Genomic DNA, 24,110 nt, shown 5'->3' with positions numbered 1-24,110 from the left:
TTGGGCATCAAAACTTTCTCCCATTTCAACCACGAGAAACCCCGGGGGGTTCTTAACCATGAGGACCAAATGGCCTCTTCTCTCAAATGCTCACCATGAGCCAGGTGCCAGGCTGCGTGTTTTACAGGAGTACCCTTTCTCACGCATCAAGGTTGTGTCCGGGATAGGGACTTCTCTCCATCTCACATGGAAGAAATGGTGACTTTTAAAATGCCTTTGCTCAGGGTCACATGGGTAGTAATCAAGGGCACGAATGAAGCCCAAGTCTGGTGTGACTGTGGAGGCAGTCATTTACGTGCTCCCCTCCTCTCCTTCTCCACCTCTGTGCTTTTCCTGTTCTTCCCCATAGGCTTATACATAAGACGAAAATTTTGTATTTTTAAAAAAAATTTTTTTAAGAACGTTTATTTATTATTGAGAGACAGAGTGTGAGCATGGGAGAGGCAGGGAGAGAGGGAGACAGAATCTGAAGCGGGCTCCAGGCTCTGAGCTGTCAGCACAGAGCCCGACATGGGGCTCGAACTCACAAACTGTGAGATCATGACCTGAGCCAAAGATGGACGCTTAACCTACTGAGCCACCCAGGCGCCCCACCCCCGAAAATTTTGTATTTATGTCACACACCAGGCCCAAGGGCAAGACGTTTTCAGTAACAGGAGGTACCTGTTGGGTTCCTAGTCTACATCAGTCCTCATTCCAGGACCTGACCCTTAGACCGAGAAGCTGCCCTCAGTACATAGGACATGTCTTTTTGCATGAGAAAACTCCAGACTCCATCACCTATTTGTCATTTCAAGGTGTATCCCTGACCTTGGCAAAGCCACTGCGCTGACCTCTCCTGCTTCCGAGATGTCTACAAAATCCGAAAACTGAGGCTTAGCTGCCTGTCTGCTACCTCCAGGGTTGTGGAGGAGATTGCCAAGTTAATTTTTGAAAAGGTTCCTTCAATGAAAGGACAGTGAGCTGTTTTTATGCTTTTCTCCATGTGTGGCTACAGACATAATGAGTGGTCATAACATTATCCAGCTCTGAACGGAAATTAACAAGCATTTTCCTGGTTGATGTGTTGAAATGCCACATCTGGATGGTTGACTGCTTCTGCGAGGAGCACTTTGTGGACCGTGTGTTTACCTCAATTTCATGGGTGAGCCTCACTTTCTTAGTGAAAAAAGTCCCAGAGAACCTACTCGTCTTCAGAGTCCTAAATAGAGGAGTCCAGCTCTCTGTCACTTGTATCTAAGTCCTTTTATTTGGTCCTCCCGTTTTAAAATAAATTAAAAAAAAAAAAATCGTAGTAGAACGTGGCCCTAAGCCACGTGGCCTGGCAGTCACTGGGTTGTGGGTCGCTCCTGGTCCCCGTCCCCTTCTCTCTTCCCAGCTTGCTTCTCTGAGGAGCCAGCTCACATCCTGCCCCTTTGCGCAGCTCTGCGCCACCCCCCGCTTGCGTCCCCCACCTCTGTGGTTGTAACCAAGACTTCCAGAACCTGACCAGGTGAAAGAAAGTTCAGGATTTGGAAATGCACAATTGAAGTCCCAAAGATAATCATCCATGGCCGTGGAAAACAGAATCCTGTTTAAATTCTTTCTGAGGAAGGCTGTATTGTTTCTAAGTGTTACTAGCCAGTTGTGTAGGAAAACAATGGTGGGGGTTGACATGAGGAAGAAAAGCAAATGAGATGGGGCATCTCAGGGACTCAAGCCTCAGACCTTGTTGTTGTCAGTTAGAGGAAGTACAAGGGACATGTGCTCCGTTTGGCTAGCGTCTGTGTGAGCTGATAGGCTTTTATGACGGGCTGTGTGTGTGTGTGTGTGTGTGTCTAAGTAGCAAGTTCGATGGAACGACTTCTGGAACAATAATCTCCATTCTCTGCAGCCAGCATCCAGGGCTCTCCCCTGATAACAGAAACAGCGTACAGCTATGAGCTGTGAATCCAGTGACAGGATCTTTCTCCCAGTCAGAAGGCCGAGAGAACCCAGCACATCCTCCAACTGCACAAGGCTTCCAGAGCACCATTTGCAAGTATCTAAATAAATCCATGCTCAACCGTAGCATTTTTTCAATGTTTTGATGAAGTAACTGCCAAAGGAGGTGTTTAGTCTGTTCAAATGTATTTATAGAGGAGAAGAAATACACATGGAAAGAAATCCACACAAATCCATTGGACATCAAACCCCCCCCCAAACAGTATCCCTTTTTTGCTCCTCACTTCTAAAGTATACTAAACTATCAGGTACCCACTAAGGAGATAAAAATTTTAAGAATGAGGAAGATTAGAGATTTGGTCTCAGCATTCTGAATTTTAAAACTTGTGCTTTTGGAAATATTTTGCATGTGAATGAAAAAGACGTTAAGCCTCAATGGCCTCCTGCCCTAAACCAGAGAGAGGGAACATTAGACATTCCATTTGCTTGAGGCTATTCTTTGAACGTTGAATTCATTAGGTTTTAAAAGCCCCTGTTATTCTAGCTGTGGACCAACAGACTCAGATAAAAGGTGAAAATAAGAACCCCACTCTTCTGCCAAATTTCTACTGAAGAAAGACAAAGAGCAGGCGAGGAAGAGGTTTGCAACGAGGTAGCCGAGAAGGGTCCCTGGCATGCGGTCTCAGTACCAGTTTCGGTTTGGAAAGAGAATGGAAACAGAAACTGGTTTTTACCTGGTGGTGTTACCTCATCCTAAAATTCCATCCAGTGGTGTGCCCAGGGCCACGATGATCAGAGCCAGCGGGAGGCGAACCTGACCAGCCAAGGGCACCGGGAGCCAGCTCTGCGTCTGTTCCCGGGCCACAGTGGACCCCTTCCCAAGAGTGTCACAGCCCACGGGACTGTAGGCTTCTCGGGGCTGTGTCTCAGTCATGCCTGCATCCCAACATGAGGAACAAGGTTGGCAGTCACCCCCAGAATCTCCTCCTCCTCCTCAGAGATCGACCATTCCTGTGTCGAAAGGACAGGGCTGGGGTCGGGAACGTGGCCAGCCCCAGACCTGGAGAGGAGCCCCACGGCGTGCCAAGAAGGTGTTGGGTGAAATGTTAACACCCTGAGGCTGCCTGGCCTCTGGGCCCCAGCACGCCCTTCTGGACACTGACCCCGTCCCCCCGCTGCAGCTCGGGCATCCCTGGCTGTGTGCTGTGGGGGCAAATGAGGGTTTGTAGCGTTTCCTTCTGTGGCTGTGCTAACAACAGGTGCAGGGGCTCCGTGTCTCTGCTACTGAAAATAGTGCCTGGAAGGAAGGAAGTGGCCAGGCCTAATAGCTGGTTTTAGCAGAAATGTTAAGTCTGTCCAAGAACTTGAGTCATGCTGTGGAAGGAGCAAGATGCAGGACATTTCAGAGTGCACACAGTCCGAAAAACATTTTCTGGAGTCCTTTGACCAATTTCATTAGACAGAAAGCTGCATGTGCACTTCTGTTCCTCTAAGCAAGCTGCTCTTTGGAAGTTGGGTCATTTGCCCTGTAGCTCCTCTGTAAACACATGGGAATGGAGAATGCTGGCTCCGGGGAATGTGTTGTGCCGGGATTGTGCAAGCACCGCTCGGTGAACCCCTTACACGCGTGGCTGGAGAAACACCACCATCACATGCCATGGCCTGCGCAGCACCAACAGTTGATTTTAATAACACAACTGTTTTTGCAGGTGCAAAAAATTCCAGAGCGATTGCATCTCTCAGTTTCAGTTTTGGTTGAGAAGAACGTTTCAAAATTGAAACACCCCAACACCCATCCACATGAATCCTCAGGGAAGGAGAATACCCAAGATGTTCCATCTGCCAAAAGCTTGGGGCCTAGATCTGAGGATGCTCATGTTCTCCAAATTCTCCCCAAGGCACCAGCTGAAAGGTGTTGACATTTCGAATCAACAAGTTATATGCTTGAACCCGCTGTCTGAAGTTTCAGGATAATGTTAGCAGCTAAAGAAGATGAGTTCCTTTGGATTAGGGATGGCTAAGCCTTTATTCTCCTAGAAATAACATTGATAAATATTCTCTGTGGAGTTCACTGTTCTGACTCCCAAAGAGGTTATAAACTCGGATCTAATGCGATAAATCCTGCAGTACCTTTTTCTCTGGGAAGTTCACGTATCGTAGTCTTAATGTAACTATGAAATACAGAAGAGATTTCATTTCATATTCATAGGCTGAGCTCCAACACATCCAGGGTAGAGGCAAACAGGAATCTTAGTAAAAGTGCAAATTACAACTCCAAGCCTTTGCTCAAATTTCACCCCATGGCTTCAGGGGTCACAGCAACACGGCTGTGATCTGGGAATGAAGACACAGGCTGGTTGAATAGATTGATGTTTGCAAACTTTTATGTGCAAGGTTGATTTAAAGTAATGTGATTCCAAATGCCTTTCTGTAGCATCTCATGAATTTAATTAGGGTCACCAATCATCTTGGTTTGCCCAGGACTTGAAGGAGTCCTGGGATCAGGGGACTGGGCCAGGGGTGGGGTGAGGTGGGGTGGGGGGGCTTAGGGGGGCCAAGATCCAGAGAACCAGATACCATTTTGTGTTCTTTGAGGATTTTCTAAACCCAAGTGGAAGCTTCATGAGGAGGTGTTATTGAGGGTATATTGTTGATGAGTCTGTTACTAATACATTAATTTAGTAGTAGTGTTCTGTTAAGAAAAGATTCACTCATTGGACACTCTCCATTGTGTTCTCACTAGTCGCCAGGGCTGTTCTAAGTGTTAGAAAACTGTACAGATACGAACAAAACTAAGTCCTTGTTCCAGCAGGGATGGACAGTCAACCAATAAGTCATCTTTGAGTGACAGTAATAAATACTATGGAGAAAAATAAAGCTGGGTAAGAGAGATAGGGCGTGAACGGGGGTATTCAGACTTTCATTTTAGAGCTTAAAGGATCAGTTGAAGTGTTGGCAGTTGCAAAGACCAGCAGTTAGTGGGAAATAAGGAAAACAGTGTGTATCAGCAGGGTTCAGTTGCAGGAAACAGAAACCACTCTAGCTATTTTAGGCAGAAAGGCAATGAACAGAGAGAAGCAGGTGTTTACTGCATTGTTTGGAAAGCTGGAGGAGCTGACTTGGTTCCATAGCTGCCACTGCCGTGAAGCTCGGAAATCAGGAGGCTGCCGCTGTAAGGAATGACTGAGAACACACTGCTGTCCCTGAAATGTGAGAAGTAAGAAGTGCCTGTCACCCCCCGTCTGACTATCTCTTAGCACCCATTAAATTAGTGACCAAAAGCCCCAGTGTCTCCACAATCGTGTTTGCCAATGGTTCCAGCGAAATCAACGGCAAGGTGGATTTTGCTTCAATTCTGACTTCCAGCCTCACGCAAATGCGTATAATTAGTCGACCCTAATTCACAATTAGAAATCCAGCTGCAAGAAAGACTAGGAAACATGGTTCTAGATTTCCAACCTCTGTGTTAGAAAAAGACACACGAGAAGGAATTGGGAATGAGCCTATTCAGGACATCCATACATCTCCAGGAAACTACTCTTTGCCAAGAAGACCAAAGGAAGTAGAAAATCCAAGGTAAGACTGTCCAGAGAATCAAACTTCATCCTGTACATCCAGCGTATATGGGAAGGCAACATTGTGTAGTGGGAAGAAATTAGGTTTTGAAATCAGATAAACCTAGATTCAGTTCTCACTTGCTGATGACTTTGAGCAGTCTCTTAATATCTATGAGAAATGGCCTCTTTATATATAAAAAGGAGTATTAGCACCTTACTTGGAAGCATGTTGTAAGCATTAAATAAGATAATACTATTAAAATATAGGGCATATTGTAGGCATTCAATTTTATCAACCATACAACTTGTATGTAAAATTGTTAACAAACGTATTTTGGAGTGCTGATTCCAAATTACCCATCTTCTCCCAGACTTAGATTAATTCAAGGATTCACCACAGAAGATCCCAATTTCTATGTAGCTAAAATGAGCCGGATTTTTTTTTTTTTTTTAAGATCCTGGGCCATCCTTTACCGGGAAAGGCTAATTCTATTATTGAGTGGCTTAGAAGGAGCTAAGAAAACATTCCTTTCTGGTAGAAGTTGAAGAGGTCAGAACCCACTGGTAGTTACTTTTAGTTTTTACAACACAGAATCAAATAAAAAAAATTTTTTTAACGTTTATTTATATTTTCAGAGAGAGAGAGAGACAGAATGCAAACAGGGGAGGCCAGAGAGAGAGGGAGACACAGAATCCGAAGCAGGCTTCAGGCTCGTAGCTGTCAGCACAGAGCCCAGCGCGGGGCTCAAACTCACAAACCATGAGATCATGAACTGAGCTGAAGTCGGATGCTTAACCGACTGAGCCACCCAGGCGCCCCTCAAACAAAAATTTTAAATGCCTTATAAAACCTCCAAGGGGAATTAAATAAACTTTTGATTATTGAGGTGATTCTCTGGGTCGGCAACATAATACCCATCTATCATGGACCAGTTTGCATCACATTTCCCACAGGATTCATGTGATGCATGACATTTGGCTCAGCAATTTCGAAATTAGGTGTGTTTCAACATACTTATAAAACAGGCTATCAAACAATTAAGCTTTTGTGCTTTTTGGGCTCATGGATGGGATGAGGGAACTTATATGGCAGATGGTTTGTCAGAGCCCAAACATGCGCCAGGTGTGAGGGCAGGAGTACTCCCTCCTAGGGCCTCTGTTTGCCTACATGGATTAACATCGGGGCTGAGAAGGCTCTGGAAGAAGCGCTAGAAGATAGAGACTAGATCCTGGGATGTCACCAGCTGGAGTCCATAAGACTCTGAAGGTGGTAGGTGAACATAAGCTGTTCTCGTAGCGTCAAGACTGTTGCTTGAGCCCATAAGGACACTTGGCCACCCTTGAGAAGCATGTGTACCCCGAGGAGAGAAGGGCAGAGGGTGTGGAGAACTGCCACCTGAGGGCCCCTCCCCCTCCTCATCTCCCTGGTTGGTGGTTTGATGAGTCGTGGCCTGAGCCCGAGTGGCAGATCCAGTAGAATGACCAGAATGACCCTGGAAAGGGCAGAGGCAGGTGGCCAGGAGGAGCTCTCAGACATTCTGGAGTAGGGCCCCATCATTGGGACATAGGGTGGCCTTAGCCAAGGGATGAGAACTTGGCTACAAGTGGCTAGGTAGTGGGGCCGGCAGGCAGCCCAGGGAAGCAGCCACTCCAAGCCTAGGGATGGACGAGGTGTACTTGGTGGGTGGGTGCATGAAGCAGAGAACCCAAGACACGAGAGCTGGAGGGGACCTCAAAACTGGGTGGTAGTAATGGAAAAGCGTTCTGCTACTGAAATCCTTAGGTTGCATAGGTTGGGCTTTCAAGTTCGGGACACAGTCTATGTGTCCTATGGTGTCACATGGATGCAGGATGGTAAACATTGGGACATTCAAATTACAAATGAATAATAAAAAATTGGGGACGGGGGGCGCCTGGGTGGCTCAGTTGGTTGAGCATCCAACTCCAGCTCAGGTCATGATCTCAGGTTTGTGAGTTCGAGCCCCACGTTGGGCTGTCTCCTGTCAGCGCAGAACCTGCTGCGGATCCTCTGTCCCCCTCTCTCTGCCCCTCCCCTGCTTGCTCTCTCTTTCTCTCTCTCTCTTTCAAAAACCGAATTAACATTTTAAAAAAAGTTTTTTCCATTGTAGTGTGACCATTATGATGTAAAAGTGTATTTCTTCTTCATTTCTTCAAGACTGTCGAGATTTCCCCTCCTGTCTCCTTTTTCCTCACCATCAGATCTGTAAGGAACACCGCTGCTTCTCCGTGTGTCTGATTCTCCTCCAGAAACAAGGCTTCTCTCATGAGTGTTCCTTCACTCACATTAAAGACCCTACAGGGAATCAATACCACATACATGTGCCTTCTAGAGAATTCTTTTGAAGGATGAGCCTTTTCCAGCAAGGGATAGGTGGGGAAAACTTCAGCAAAAGCACTGATGGTGAAAATTTAATGTATATACTTGTATAGCTAACACCAAAGCAAAGTTGGGAATGTGATCAAATAATAGAATGTAAACATGTGTTCTGGCCAAGCAGGAAGAGTGTAACTAAAAAACAGTGGAAGAAGGGAGGAAGGAGGGACCACCATCTCATTCATTGTTCATTCTCTCGTATTATTCATTATATCGATATTGACAGATATTGGGTATGAGTCGTATCACACCACTTAAAATGGACGAAACAATAAAAAGTGAAGAAAAAGAGAAATCAAAGGTATTAAAAAAGACATAAGTCTAGAAGTATCCAAATGTTCCTGCATGAAAACAACATGGCCAAATATCTTGACCCAGTAATATGGCTGCTACAGATGGAATGTTTGTGTCTGTCCAGAATTTGTATGTTGAAGACTCTTTCCTCGGTATTGGGAAATGGGGCCTTGGGAAGTGATTGGGTCACGGGGTAGAGCCCTCATGAATGAGATTCATGCCCTTAGAAGAGAGGCTCCGGAAAGCTCCCTCCTCCCCTCCATTATGTGAGGACACAGCAAAAAACAGCCATTCCATGCCTTTATCTCAGACTTCCCACCTCCGGAACTGTGAGAAATAAATTTCTGTTGTTTATAAGCCACCCAGTCTATGGTATTCTTGGTTTAGCAGCCTGAATGGACTAAAACAATGGCTCTGGAAATTGCTCAGTTCAGTGATTTGAAGGAGAGGATAAGGAAATGTTCACACACCCGACTCTGGGGAGGGGAAAGTGTGTGTCTAGAAAGAAAACAGTGCTTTGTCTCACTGCTTCGACTTGTTTCTAGTTATGGGATTTCATCTGTTTTGAATTTTATAAGCATTTCAATAATGTATGAGATTTTTGGGATGATGAAAAGAGAAAATGGGTTCAAAAGGGTTAAGAAACAGTAATCTAAGCAAGTTTCCATATTTGGAGGATAAGTGCAAGCACCTGAAATCGAGTCTCTTCATACAGACCTTAAATTCAACAGGAGCACAAGAGTACCACCCGTAGCCCATGACGTCAGCATGAGAAGAGACAGAATACCCCAAACTTCAAATTACCAACAAGGAGAGAAATGAAGGCTGTATCCCAAGAGAGCTCCTATCACTTGTCACTATAAGCTGGGTAAGAGCGTGGGAGAGAGACTTAAAATCTCCAGGAAAAAGAGTAAAGAGACAGGGAGCACTTAGCCGTAGTGTAGACAAAAACACTCACAGAAAGAGCAAGTTTTAAAACTAAGTGAAATGTCTACCGCACAGTGAGGGAGAAGGTGCTTGAAAGTGAACAGAACCAGAAATAGCCGCTACAGGAAAGCATTACTTTGTGGGAGAATCAGGTAAACCAAAAAAGGGTGGTGCACCTTAGAGACCTGGCAATGAACGGAAAAGAAGGAACTAAGAAGAAAACTTAGGATCTTGCAGAAATGACACATAAATAAGACCTGAGGGCTCTGCTCCCCATCACTGTCCCCCAGAGACATTTTACCTTGTGGCACGGACAGCTGACAGTGTTCTTGAATTAGGAACTCTGTTAAAAATGGCTCAGCAAAAGAAAAAAAAAAATCAACCTAACTCTATAAAGAGATGCTATTAGAAGAACCCAGAGGGGTGCCTGCATGGCTCAGTCAGTTAAGCATCCAACTTTGGCTCGGGTCATGATCTCATAGTTCATGGGTTTGAACCCCATGTCGGGCTCTGTGCTGACAGCTCAGAGCCCCGAGCCTGCTTGGGACTCTGTGTCTCCCTGTCTCTCTGCCCCTCCCCGTTGCACTCTGTTTCTCTCTCTCTCTCAAAAAGAAAAAAAACATTAAAAAAATTAAAAAAAGAAAAAGACACTAGATTTGGATGTTGCATGATTTCAACAATGAACAAGGGCAGTTAAATGATCAGGAAGATGAAAATAAAATAAAGAAAGGTGTAGCCGAGGTGGAAGACAATGTGACCGAAATGGAAGATAGGCAAATAAAGTGCAACATATAGAATAGCAGTTCCTGAAGAAGGAAAACAAAGCAATGAAACATACCTATAATCCAAGAAAACTGCAGAAATAAGAAAAAATGTAAATCAATATTTTAAAAGGCTTACTACATATCTAGGAAAATTTTCCAGAAAGAACTTGAGGCATTTTTGGGTAAATCATGAGATTTAAAAAAAAAATTTTTTATTGCCTTTATTTATTTTTGAAAGGCAGAGAGAGACAAAGCATGAGTGGGGGAGTGGCAGAGAGAGAGGGAGACACAGAATCTGAAGCAGGCTTCAGGCTCTGAGCTGTCAGCGCAGCTGACAGGGGCTCGATGTAGGGCTCAAAGTCACGAACTGTGAGATCGTGATCTGAGCTGAAGTCAGACGCTTAACCAACTCAGCCACCCAGCTGCCCCTGAACCATGAGATTTTATAGACACACGCACATACCCACAATCCTCAGCACCTGTATTGATGATAGCTTACCTCAAACTGGTGGCTTAAAGAAACATAAATTTATTTTTCTACAGTTCTGGAGTCTGGAAGTCCAAAATCAAGGTATCAGTATGTTCCCTTTGAAGGGTCTATGAGAGAATCCTCTAGGCTTTTCTCAGCCTCTGGTGACTCCAGGTGTTTCTTGGCTTATGGCCACATCACTCCAATCTCAATGTCTGTCTTCATGTGGCCTTCTCCTCTTTATCCCTGTGCATTTCTTTCACTTCCTCTCTCAAATTTACATCCCATCCTTTTCTCTTTTAAGAACACTTGTCATTGGGGCACCTGGGTGGCTCAATCGGTTAAGTGGCCGACTTCGGCTGAGGTCCATGATCTCACAGTTTGTGAGTTTGAGTCTCGCATCAAGGTCTCTGCTGTCAGCGCGGAGCCCGCTTCTGATCCTCTGTCCCCCTCCCTCTGCACCTCCCCTGCTCGTGCTCTCTCTCTCAAGAATAAATAAACATTAAAAAAAAAAAAAAAGGACACTTGTCATTAAATTTAGAGGCCACCTGGGTAATCCAAGATGACCTAATGTCAAAATTCTTGATTACATTTGAAAAATCCCTTTTTTCAAATAAGGTAACATTCACAGGGTCCAGGGATTTGGCTGAGGACATACCTGTTTTGAGTCACTATTTAGTCCACTACAGGGCCTCCCAGCTAACAGGTCAAATTACTTATAAGGGTAAGAATATTAAACTGACATCAGACTTCTCATGAGCAACTTATAAAGCCAGGCAATAAAGGGCAGCCTTTTAACAGGCTCAAGAACAAAGACTGTGAGCCAAAGATTTTCTATCCAGCCAAGCTTACCTTCAAATATTAAGGTTAAAGGAAATGGTTTCAATATGCAGTAACTCAGGGAATACTGTATACGTGTGCCATAGAGGACTCTTTTAGAGGATGAATTTTATCTAACCAAGAGATAATTGGTAAACTTTAGCAAAAGCACTAGTAGTGAAAATGTATTTTATGATGTAATCTTATTATATTATATTATTTTATTTTATTAGTATTAATTAATTATTATGTTATTTATGTTGTAATATATTTAATTGCATAGCTAAGACTAAAATGAGGGTAAGAATATGGATTGAAGAGTAGTATCTCTATATTTTATGCTCTGGAAAAGTAAAACTAACAGAACCAAAAAAAAAAAAAAGAGAGAGAGAAAGAGAGAGAGGGAGGGAGGGAGAGAAACAGCAAGGTAGGACAGTAAAATTGACAGTTGTATAGATAAGTGAAGAAGGATAAAAATGGACATACCAGATGGCAAAGCCTTAGTAAGAAAAAAAGGGAGATTAAGGGCACTGTCAGTGGAACAAATACAAAGACAGCCCCTGGAACAGACATACAAACATTCTGAAATGCCAAAAGCAATGAGCAAAGAAATTGCAAAGAAAATATGCCCAATGAAGAAGGGAAGACAGTAAATATAACACAGGCATGATTAAAACATAATGTGATCACCTTGAGACTAAACACGTAAGACAAACCAGTTAATGGAATGGACTTTTCTGGTGTCTTCTCTTTTCTTGCTATAGGGACAAATGAACCAATACTCAAATTAGCTCACAAGGCAAAAGCAGATCCCGTATTATATTTAATAGACGCACCTCAAACACAGTGATTCAAAAGACCCAAGATAAAGAAATGGCCAAAAACACACCATAAAAATAAAAACAGTAGAAAGACAGGGTAGTGACTCATATCAGTTAAAGTAAATTCAGGCCAAAAACCTTTAAATGAGACAAAAAATACACTTAAGGCTGAAAACCACAATTTGCAATGAAGAAAAATGATGAACATCTATGCACCAAATAATACAGCCACCACTAACATAAAGCAGAAATTACATCAGATGAGAATAGAAGAAGATAGAAATAGAGACTTCAGCACCACAAACTCAGCATGACAGGTGTAACACAAAGGAAATAAAGATATACATGTTTTAAACAACTTAATAAATAATAAGGTAGAACTTGTGCGCATATGTTTAATACTATGCCCTAATAATAGAGATTATATCTTCTTTTCAAATGTAATGAACATGGATCATTTTGAAAACTTGATCATATATTCATCTTTATGGTCACACTAAATGAACCCGGGTTAAGTTTGGTAGACCTCTGCTTTTATTGCATGTGATGCATGTGCAGTGAAAACCGTTCTCACTTTAACACGTATCCCTGACCTTTTCCAGACACAGCATAACTAATATCTCCTTTTGAAGGTCAGCACGTGGGCAGCTTAACATACACCAGGCTTTCAGACACCTGTGTCTCAGGATCGGTGACTCCTTTAAGTCTCCAGATCTCCTGAAGGGGTGTCTGTTGCTCGTGCTCAGGTGGACCACTCAGTGTGCCCGTCAGCTGTGCCCTGCGGTCTGTGCTGTGGCCTGTGAGATGGATGGCATCATCACATTGCCACTCAGCAAGGTCAGTGGCAAACATGGGAAACTACAGGGTGGTCGTACGTGAAATACGTGCAGAAAACAAAAGCTGAGCGTGGCTTCCGTAGCACAAATACAAAATGCCCCGAATGCTTTTCCCGCAGTGGTTTTGTCGTTTGCTGTATGGTCTGAATCCACAACTATTCATTCTGATATTTAGTAATTCCTTTTTTTGTTTGCTTGTTTGATAAATAAACAATGTGGGGAACAATATACTTTTTAAAAAAGTACGTGCTTAGTGAAAAAAATTATTACTATCTTTTTGATTCTTGGGGAAGTTATAATGAACATGTAATTTACACTAAATTTTTGTGACATTCACCATCCAGCCAGGGACTGGCCACAAGAAAACCTGTGGAGAAAATCTACTAAAGGACTGTCAGCATCTATTTCAGAAGTTAGTGGTTATTTTAAGAAGATTGTAGGGGCGCCTGGGTGGCTCAGTCGGTTAAGCGTCCAACATCATCAGCTCAGGTGATGATCTCGCGGTTTGTGAGTTTGAGCCCCGCGTCAAGCTCTGTGCTGACAGCTTGGGAGCCTGGATCCTGCTTCAGATTCTGTATCCCCCCCACCCCGCCCCTTCTCTGCTTGTACTCTCTCTTTCCCTCCCTGAAAAGTAAATAAACATTAGAAAAATTTTTTTAAAAAGATCATACTTGAAGTTGGCTATTTAACATAAGTGGATACCAAAAATGTATTTATGTATCACGGTGAAGCAGTGCTGACGTTGTATTTAGATCAAATGTCTGTTTTTCTTTTTTCTCTTTAAAAAATTTTTAACGTTTATTCATTTTTGAGAGACAGAGAGAGACGGAGTGCCGGCAGGGGTGGAGCAGAGGCAGAGGGAGGCACAGAATCCGAAGCAGCTCCAGGCTCTGAGCTGTCGGCACAGAGCCCAACGTGGGGCTTGAACTCACTGACGGGACCACGAGATCATGACCTGAGCTGAAGTTGGACGCTTACCGGACTGAACCACCCAGGTGCCCCCAAATGTCTGTTTTTCTACATGAACTTTTGTATTTTCAGTAATGGTGCCCCCATTATTCGGTTCCAGCAGGACTGCTCAGCCTGTGCCTTGATAGTGGCCAGGAAAGTCCAGGACCTCCAAATGCAGCATGCAGAGACAGTGGGTGATGCAAAATGAGGCCCTTTCTCAGAAAATAATTCAACCCGAAAAAGTAAGGGATATCTTGCATTGAATGTGGAAGATTTCCTGGCCAGAAATGAGAGGAAAGGGTTTCTAGCTGCTCCAGTAGAGATGTTACTCTTTCCTGTCCAGCAACCAAGGGCCGCTATGGCAGAGGCGTGTGGTCCTGTTTGCTTTTCTTATGTCGGTCTACGGGGCTGCGGGCACCAGCAAGAGGCTGTATTCTCACCCTGGGGCTGGATCTCAGTGAGAGAGGCACTAAGCCCCTGCAAGGTGACTCCTTCTTCCAGACACTGCATCTTGGCCTGGTTTGGCTTTGCCCTCCCATGTACGTTCATGTCACATATTTCCAGATTTTTTCCAGAGGCAGCAAGGCAAAGCTCTTCCTGCTAAAACATGAAGGGAGGGGCCTTGCTGTATGAGAGCTAGTAACCATGAGGAAAAGGTTTTTGCTTTATAATTTTATTCAAAAAGAAACAAAAGACACCCCAGACAAAAACAACCATGCATGTTGCACACAAAACTGCAAAAAAATACTTTTTATAGGATTAAGTCCTAATTCCTGTATCAGATGTCAGTTGGTGTTTCAACAACAGCTAATTCAAGGGAGGTTCAAGGCCGTACAAAAGGGAGCCTTCGTATTTTAGCACAGCCGCGAAAATACACATTTGCCTGTGAGCCCTCAGGAAACAAAGTCCGATCTGAAAGAAATTAGTCTCATGGTATTTCAGGCAGGAAGTTTAAAATAAACGTTAACTATTGTCTTCTTCTTCCTTTTCAGATTGGTTTTCCCTCCAAACTGTGCTTTGAATTCTGTTATCTCCAAGGTTGGAGCTGGAGCGGGAGTTGGGATTACAGAAAGTGTGGAGGAAGGCACAACTTTGTAGCTGGTGGATACGGTGTCAGCTCTGTGGGCTCAATCGAATTCTCAAGGCCTTGTGAGTTTTGAAAACTGCCGTATTTCCTCTAATTTAAGACTCACTCTATTTTTCTTACATGTCAAAATAAATAAAAAAATAAAAAAAAAGAAATTGCCCCATCACGCAGAGCGAGTTAAAAAGTTTTCAAAGCTGGGGGGAATTGTTGTGACCATTTCATGCATCATTAAAAAAAAAAAAAAAAGCCTGTTATTCAGAATTCAAAATCTGTAGAAAATTTCTAGTGACTTTCACTAGAAGCTGTTTAATGTTTATCCTTAAAAAAAAAGGCAAAACGAAACTATAAGTTTAACCAAAGAGGAAACGCCAGTAAACCCCTAGGATTCTCCATGATGCCTTCAAATTATATTGTCAATCTTAAGCGTGCTAATGAGGCCAAACTCTTAAGCATGGCTGAAAAGCAGCCGGTCCCCACCAGGCTATGAAATAACTGGGGGTACAAAATGATTTGGAAGAATATTTAATCTCTGATTATGAAAGAAGCCAGAGTTAAGCTTTGGTAATTGTGAATGGCGTAGAGTCTGTGTCTAGAATCATTTTTTTGTACATGAACATCCATTGTTCCAGCACCATTGGTTGAGAAGACCATGTCTTTTCTCCATTGTATCACTTTGCTCCTTTGTCAAAGATCAGTTGACAATACTCATGGGAGTCTGTTTCTGGGTTCTCCGTTCTGTTTCATTGGTCTGTTTGTTCTTTTGCCAATACCACACCCTCTTCATTACCGCAGCTTTGTGGGAAGACTTGAAATTAGATAGTGTCAATCTTCCAGCTTTGTTTTTCTCCTTCAATACTGTGTTGACTATTCTGGATAGTCTGTGTCGCCTCTCCACGTAAACTTTAGAATCAGGTTATTGGTATGCACAAAATAACATGCTGGGATTTTAGTGGGATTGCATTGAACTTATAGATCAAGTTAGGAAGAACGACATCTTGAAAATACTGAGTCTTTCCATCCGTGAACATAAGACATCTCCCCATTTATTATTTATTGAATTCTTCTCTAATACTCTTATCAGAGTTTTATAGTTTTCCTTATATAGATCTTATACATATTTTGTTATATTTTTATTTCATTTTGGAGGGTGCTAATATAAATAGTGTTATGTTTTGGTTTTTTTTTTATTTGAGAGAGAGAGGATTTCCAGCAGGCTCCACACTCAATGTGGAACCTGGTACAGAACTTGATCCCATGACCCTGAGATCATGACCTGAGTCGAAATCAAGAGCCAGATGCTCAATCAACTGTGCCACCCAGGAGCCCCAGTGTTATGTTTTTACTTTCAAATTCCCCTGTTCATTGCTGGTATATAGGAAAACGATAGCAGCATATAATTGCACAGATGTGTGAACGCTAAAGTAATTTAAGAGTATATACAGTTAATTTAGCTCCCCAAGCTCTCCCTGTCTTTTTCCCTCCTCTCTCTCTTTCTAACTTCTTTATTTACTTCCTTCTTTCCTTTCTTTCTCCCACTGAAAGGCTTCTATTCAAGTGATAGAGCATCTTACAATCAGTAGCATCTCAGAATTGGGGAAATAGCATCTTGTGTTGCTTGATATGGGATGAAGGGATGGGGATGACTTCAAACAGATGGGATTATTGGCTCTCTTTAGAGAAGATACTGAAGAGATCAAATCACCATAAAAGAGTCAAGTGCAGATAAACATAAGCAAGGGCCGGGTTCCTTCCGCCTATTTGGAGCGGGTGGAGAAAGGGTGGCTCTTGGTTTTGTGAGCATGGCAAGTGGGTCAGATGGGCAGAAAGCAACTCTCAAAAGAAGGGAGGCAGTGAAATTTGAGCATTTAGAGATCAAGTACACAACCTTCCTTAGGGCCTTTGCATCTGCTTGTTCCCTTTGACCAGGCCATTCTTCCCCTAGATAGCCTTATGGCTTTCTTCCTCATCTGCTGTAAGTTTTTGCTTATACTTCAATTTCTCACTGAGGTTTTCTTTGACCACCACACTAACAATGACGAAGTCCTACTCCCTATATTCCCTAATGTCCTTCTCTGCATTTTCTCCCACAGCAGTGCAAGGAACAGAGAAAGAAACTGAAAGAACAGAGAGAAGGGGAAAGTGCGTCTCCCCTTATTTTTCAACAGGGAGAATTAAGCCTCTTATTTTTAAGTTGCTTGTGCCCTTAAATGCGCCAGAATCTAGAATAATGCATAGGGTAGAAACTCACTAAATATTTGTGGGATGAATGAGGGATCCTGGTGTGACTGTCGGAATGCTTCCTCTGTGAGTTCACACCCCAATTACAAATTGTGTTCCATGTAAACATAGTTCCAAGGGATGTGAATAGGCATTTCCCCCCTTGTTCAGCATTTGTTCTGTGTCATTTTTTCCTTTATCCTCATTTAAAAGAAATGATTGTGACATAACTTATATGCAGTAAAATTAACCTTTTAGGCGCATGAGTTTTGACGAACGCACAGTTGTATAGTCATTGCCCCTACTGTGATGTAAAATATTTCCTTCAGTCCAAAAACTTCCCTCTTGTCGGTTTCTAGTAAACCTTTCCCCTACTCCCAGACTTTGGTGGCCACTTGGCAGCTTTCTACTCTTACAAGTTTTGCCCATTCCAGGATGTCACATGAATGGTATTATACAATATGTAGCCTTTTGAGTCTGGCTTCTTTCCCTTCATACAATGTACTTGACATTCAACCATATGGCTGCATGTGTCAGTAGTTTATTCTGTTTTGCTGTGGAGCAGTATTCCCTTGTATGAATGTATCCGTTTGTTCACCCATTCATTCATTAACTGTGGAGGGGAGGAAACACACTTTTTCCTCTACCCTCTGAGGTTCAGTGGCTGGAGCCCTGCAAACTGAACTGACAAAAGACAAATTAACAGGAGAAAAAAAGGTTTATTTCATATGTGCATAAGAAGGGCTTCACAGAAATCAAAACCCCACAGGAGCCTGGGTGGCTCAGTTGGTCAAATGTCTACTTCTGCGCAGGTCATGATCTCCTGGTTCGTGGGTTCGAGCCCCGCATCAGGCTGACAGCTCAGAGTCTGGAGCCTTCTTCAGATTCTGTAGTCTCTCTCTCTTTGCCCCTCCCCCACTCGCAGTCTGTTTCTCTCTCTCTCTCTCTCTCTCTCTCTCTCACTCACTCAAAAATAAATAAACGTTAGAAAAAAAATGAAATTAAAACCCTAAAGAGGCAGGCAGACCTTAAAGCTTATCCACCATTTTAGCAAAAGGGCAATAAATTTGCAGAGCTATAACAAGACAAATGGAAAGGGTTTGAACTTCTAGGGGTGGTAAATTGTGGGAAGGTAAATATATGGGGAAACTAATGGAAGATAAGGTTTATTTAGTAAAGGCTGTTTGTGTAGGTCCATCTTGGTGCCCACTTTCCATCTGCTTTGTGGCCATAAAACTCCCCCAGGAGAGGGCATTTACGGCAGCCCTCATTTCTCAGAAGTTTCCGTTCTTAATCAGATAGGGGAGGCTCTGAGAAGGCCTGTTTCTTCATCCTTTGATTCTCAATTGGCTGTAGCTCCAAATCATCTTTACCCCAAAGCGGCATATTTTGGGGTGGCATATTCTGGTCCCCTTCCGAGGACATTTGCCCTGTTTCCTGTTGTGGGTGATGATGAATGAAATGCTTTGAGCATTTGTGTCCTAGTTTGCTGTGAATGTAAGTTTTTTTTTTCCCCACTTGGATCAATACCTTGGAGCGAGATTTCTGGCTGTATGGTAAGCGTACATATGGCCTGAATGTGAGGACAAAGAGGGGGTGGCCATCCACAAGCTAGGAAGAAAGCTTTCACCACAAACCGACCGTGCCCCCAGAACTGTGAGAAAATACATTTCTGTTGTTTAAGTCACCTGGCCTATGGAAGTTTCTTATGGTAGCCCAAGCTAAGACAGTATGTATTTGACTTTAGTTTTAAAAATTGCCCAACTGTTTCCCAAAGCTGTGGTACCATTTTGCACCCTGACCAGCAGGATTACAAAAGTCTCATCTGCTCTGCATTCTCACTAGTACTTAGTATTGCCAGTTTTCTTTAAAAAGTCATTCTAATAGGGTGTATGTTTTAAATTTTCACTTCCCTATTTACTAATGATGTTGAACATCTTTTCATGTTTAACAGGGTTTTCAACCAAGTGGAACAGATTTCTTTCTTTATTGCAGGACTGCACTCAGTCTTACTATATTAATGCACAGTGTGAACTGCCTAATGGGAAGATTGCTGGGACTATGATTTTGACTTGACCGGAACTCTTATCTCATGGTCAAGATTGCAAGGCTAGGATTCCAGTGAGAACATTTTAGCAAATACTGGCCTGAGTATATGGTCAAGTACACACTCTTTTGTGGAGCATTAATCTGTTTGCAACCAACTCATTCAGTCTTACTTCCCTTTGGTCCCTATTCCCAAGAGAAATATTTTTGAGGTATCAGTTATTCCACCTCCAAGCCTTTGCTCATGCCATTCTACCTGCTTGAAATGCCTTCCCCCCTTCCCTTCTTCTCCCTGAACTCACCCAGCTTTGCCCATCTGGCTCACGCCCACAGGGAGCTTTTCCTGCCCACAGTGATCTTTCTCAGACCTCCCTATGACTGGGCCACTCATGGGGACTCTTGATCACATCCTGCCTAGCTTTTTTCTATATTTTCCCCAAAGTTGCTCTGCTCTACTTTTGTAATGGGATAGTTAGTGGAAGGCTCTGATATCCTAGACTTTTTTTTTTTTAATTTTTTTTTCAATGTTTATTTATTTTTGGGACAGAGAGACAGAGCATGAACGGGGGAGGGGCAGAGAGAGAGGGAGTCACAGAATCGGAAACAGGCTCCAGGCTCTGAGCCATCAGCCTAGAGCCTGACTTGGGGCTCGAACTCACGGACCTCGAGATCGTGACCTGGCTGAAGTCGGACGCTTAACCGACTGCGCCACCCAGGCGCCCCTATCCTAGACTTTTAAAAAAGTCCCCTGATGCGTTGAGTTGTGTGCATAGCTCCTGCTTATAAACCCCTGTTGAATTCAGCTGAAGTAAATTCATAGCCATTTATATCAGCTCACTTAAATGTTAACTCTCCACTTATCCAGGCACCAAGAACAAAGGTCGGAAAGAGAAGTTTGTTCACAGTTCCTGACTGAACGGGGAGAAGACATTTAATGGAAACATGAACCTCATGCCTGGGTCTCCTGGAACTTGTAGCTGAACCTAGGAGTTTGTGGCCAAGCCTACCAACCACATCCCCCAACGATGTCTTCGCTTTTGGCACGTTGGTCATGGAGTTGGGAGAGGAGAACACCCAGTCCATTCTTATCTTTAAAGAGAGAAGAAACAGCGAAGTCTGTGACATTCAGGTTTCTGTGCCCTCTCTCCTCTCACTGGTCATCTTGCCCAGCTCAGCAGACTGTGCATACCCAGCTCACTAACCAGAGAGAACTGGCTAGCTCAGGCAGCTGGCGAGTCAAGAGTGCGCTCAAGTGTGGTTGTCAAGAGTGGTACAGCCGATCTCCCACATCTTAGCCTTTTCTGAGCACCTGAGCCCTGCGGTAGCATCAGACTGGGCGGCACAAACGGGCGTGCAGCCAGGAATCAGTCGGTGGGAACATGACATGCGCAGTTCTGCGGTGACCACACCCTGTAGCTTTCTGTCCTTTGTCCTTTCAATAAACATAGATGGAGCATCTACTATATATCGGGCACTAGGGATTCTTGGGGGATACAGGTATGAATGTAACATGGTCCTTGACCCAAGGAACTTCTAGTTTTCATGGGAGACAAGCATATAAATGAAACCTTCCAACAGACCCCTAACATATAAGCCATAATTCCTAGCCTGTGCTACTGATGGTGGTAGGAGTTGGGATAGAGATCCTACTAGAAGTCACAGATTTGCATTGCTCTGACTCCCACCCACAGAAGTCTAGGCATTTCTCGGGTCTTCCATAAGGTTATGAAGACCTCTTGGCTGCCACAGTGCAACACAGGTCTTCTTCCTCTGTCTGCCCATGCTCACTGTGGTCAGCTGTCCTGGATCCGGTGACATGTAGATATGAATGCCCGCCCAAGGCACCCTGCACTGCAGATACTGGCTGAAGGCACTATATACATGTCCCCTCCCACTTCTGTGACAGGAGACATGCCAACCACTCTGGCCAACTGCCCAAGCCCCCATGATGACTCTCTACTCAAACCTGTTTCAACAGTAACTTCAAGTGGGCCTGAGCCCTCTTTACCCCAACTTGAACTCCATTCTGTTAACAACACTCCAGAGCTGTACTTCTGAACATATAAGTCAAACTACAGTGGCATTTAGGCTGCCCTAGTGCCTGCAACACTCCTGAACATTGGAAACATGCATCGACAGGTGGATGCAGCTCCATGCAAGTGTGCATGGCTCGGTAAGTGAAGGACAGCTTGGGTTTCAACCCCAACTCACCCCCTTGGCTGGTTGTCCTTGGCAGGACACAACCTAGCCAAGGGACGATCCTGATGACATGGCCCCTGGCTGTATTATTGCAAGACACTGGCTGTCTTCACAGTTGTTTGCTGGACATTCATGGCCATTTCCCGAGGTTTTGTCTGACTTGAACTCAAGGGTAGGTCTCTCGGGGGCTGTTTCCCGAGGTTTTGTCTGACCTGAATTCAAGGGTAGGTCTCTCGGGGTCTTCCATCTTGACCTTCTGGTCACATGGCAATTGACCCTTCCGAGGGTGGCATATCTACTGGGTGCACCTGGCCTTTTCCGGAGACTGCTTCCGCTACCAGCTTGAGGGAGGGGATGCCACTCTGTTCTGTACTCTGCCTACCAACTGCATGTTGCCTGGATTTTCATTAATTCCTCATGACATCACTGAGACAACCTTATAGCATTTAACAAGTTTTCACTCAAGTTTCAAAGATAAAGGAAGGAACATACATATGTGGTTGATGAAATATATATGTATACACACACACACACACACACACACACACACATATATATGTATATATATCCCCGGGGATATATATATATATATATATATATATCCCCTGCCCTGAGCTGGGAAGAGTGAGAGAGAGAGAGAGAGAGAGAGAGAGAGAGAGAGAATGATATACATACTGATATAGATTTCCCTGGAATGAATTTACAAATATTGTATAAACTAATAATCTGCACTGGGGTTTCTTACCAGACCACTGTCCTGCTGTCTTCATGGCTTGTGGCCAGGGGCAGCTCATCCCTACTGCCAGAAATCCCTGGTACACCTCCATCCTCAAACTCAGCCCAAACCAAGCCATGGCTTCAGAGAGGAGGAAGTTGTATCCCTTCATCTCAATCCCAGGTCCTTATTTCCTGTCCCAGAATTTATTTTTTGCCAGGATGATTAACAGTTGGAATGTTACACCCTTTAGGAGAACCACACCCCCACCTACAAGAGGACTCGTCTGGCTAACAGGTTGACCACACAAAGAAGTGACGTCAATATATTTTTTAAAGTTTGGTTTCCAAAGGCTAGGGATACAGGTTTACCTGTGGGCTTTTTGTGACAAAACACTTAGAGATCTCAGTGAAACGAGACCGTAAGTTGTTAATGACTATAGTCTCGACAGAACCCATGAGGACTGAGCTACAGGAGATCTTCAGACAGAGCTAATATAGCTCCTGTAGGTTCCAAATGGGAAATGATGGGCAAATTCTTAGGGCTCAAAAGAAGTGACTTTTGGTTCGATGAAATTATGTATTACTTCATATAGCGGATGGTAGACTTGGGGGGACTTTGGCAGGTGAACAATGTTGGGTAAGAAAGGGCTATGTGTAAAAAATAAGCAACCTCTGAATACATACACAAACCCTTTTTTTTTTTTTTTTTTTTTTTTTTGCTACTCTCAAGGATTCCTGAGATGCTTTGGTGGAATAGAAACTTCAAAGTGATGCCAAGCAAGGTCCTATAGTTTCTCCGGTGACCTGTTGCACAACCATGCTAGAAAACTTCAAGTCTGTTATTCAGAGAACTGATAGAGAGAGAGCCTGTCTTTGGAAGCAAAGACCTGGGTCTGAATCTGGACTCAGCCACTTACTACCTCTGTGTTCTTGGTGATAAAGGCAATCCTGTTTTTCCCCCCATTTTCTTTAAAAAAATTTTTTTTTAATGTTTATTTATTTTTGAGAGAGACAGAGACCGGGTGTGAGCAGGGGAGGGGCAGAAAGAGAGGGAGACACAGAATCCAAAGCAGGCTCCGGCTGTCAGCACAGAGCGTGACGAGGGGCTCCAACTCACAAACCCTGAGATCATGACCTGAGCCGCTTGGACGCTTAACTGACTGAGTCACCCAGGCACCCCATTTTTCTTCCTTTTCAATGATAAAGGTAATTCTTATATCGGGACCTGCAAAATCGAGGCTTCCCCAGTGGCATGGCCCACCACACAAATCGAAACCTAAGTGTGTAGCACTTAAGGGAAATGTGTCACTGTCACAGAAACCTAGCATATGCCAGTCACAATCGCCCAACTCAGCTCTGCCTTACCTTAGCCGAGAAAATAGGAACTTTGAGCTTTATCAGGAAGTCCCCACCCTCTTGGCCATTGATTCTCTGAGTTGCTGTTTCTTATGCTCTAAAAAATCTGCTCTTGCCCCAACTCCCTCAGGAAGAGTGCTTTTTTACTGCTTGAGAAGCACTGTCCTCCCCCAATGCATGGGTCGTTTCCCCATGAATAAAGGACATCAAAGTCATTGCACAGTTTTATTTTTGTCATTTGACATTGGGAAAATCACTTAACCTCTCTGAATTTCAATTTCATCCTCTATAGCATGGGCATGAGAATTCTTTTGTCCACAAACTCTCAGGGTATTGTCAACATTCAGTAAGACACTACCTGGAGGGCCTGGCACATTGTGAATACTCAATAAATGGTTACATGGTATGAACTCATTTCTACTGTAAGTTCCTAAAGCTTGAGTTATAAATAAAATGTGACAAAATATGCATGCATTTTCACATGTGAGTGTTTTCACTTGAAGCAACTGAAACAACTCTAGGGAGTTCATGACCTCGGTCTCTTTATTTATTGTATATGAAGAGGCATGTGGCAGGGGTCCTTCACATAACTCCATCCCACCGCTGTCCCCATAAGTGGTTACAGATCTTAAGTGGGTGGCACTGGGGTTCACTGCGAAATACCAAGATCATTCCATCAAACCTTGTGAAGTTACTTTTGTCAACAAATGTCAGCTTTGGGATTTTCCTTCT

General features: G+C 43.7%; 1 long non-coding RNA gene across 6 annotated transcripts; it reads left to right on the top strand.

Annotated features, from left to right (window-relative positions):
- The first annotated feature begins 4,543 nt into the window (after positions 1–4,543).
- On the top strand, positions 4,544–23,852 carry LOC147581473 (uncharacterized). 6 transcript variants are annotated; one of them, XR_015249946.1, is made up of 8 exons: positions 4,544–5,499; positions 8,901–9,037; positions 12,602–12,806; positions 13,150–13,294; positions 13,625–13,800; positions 14,749–14,905; positions 19,972–21,279; positions 22,753–23,852. It is a non-coding gene; the product is annotated as an uncharacterized LOC147581473 (long non-coding RNA). The 6 variants fall into 6 exon arrangements; XR_015249943.1 differs by having other exon boundaries at positions 8,885–9,037; XR_015249945.1 differs by having other exon boundaries at positions 4,546–5,499; positions 8,885–9,037; positions 12,716–12,806.
- The last annotated feature ends 258 nt before the right edge of the window (positions 23,853–24,110 follow it).

This window comes from Puma concolor, chromosome B1 (genome assembly GCF_028749965.1).
Source record: "Puma concolor isolate L17-30 chromosome B1, mPumCon1.1.hap2, whole genome shotgun sequence".
Classification (NCBI taxonomy): domain Eukaryota; kingdom Metazoa; phylum Chordata; class Mammalia; order Carnivora; family Felidae; genus Puma; species Puma concolor.
Note: the sequence above shows the minus strand (reverse complement) of the source record. Positions and strands in the feature narration are given on the sequence as shown.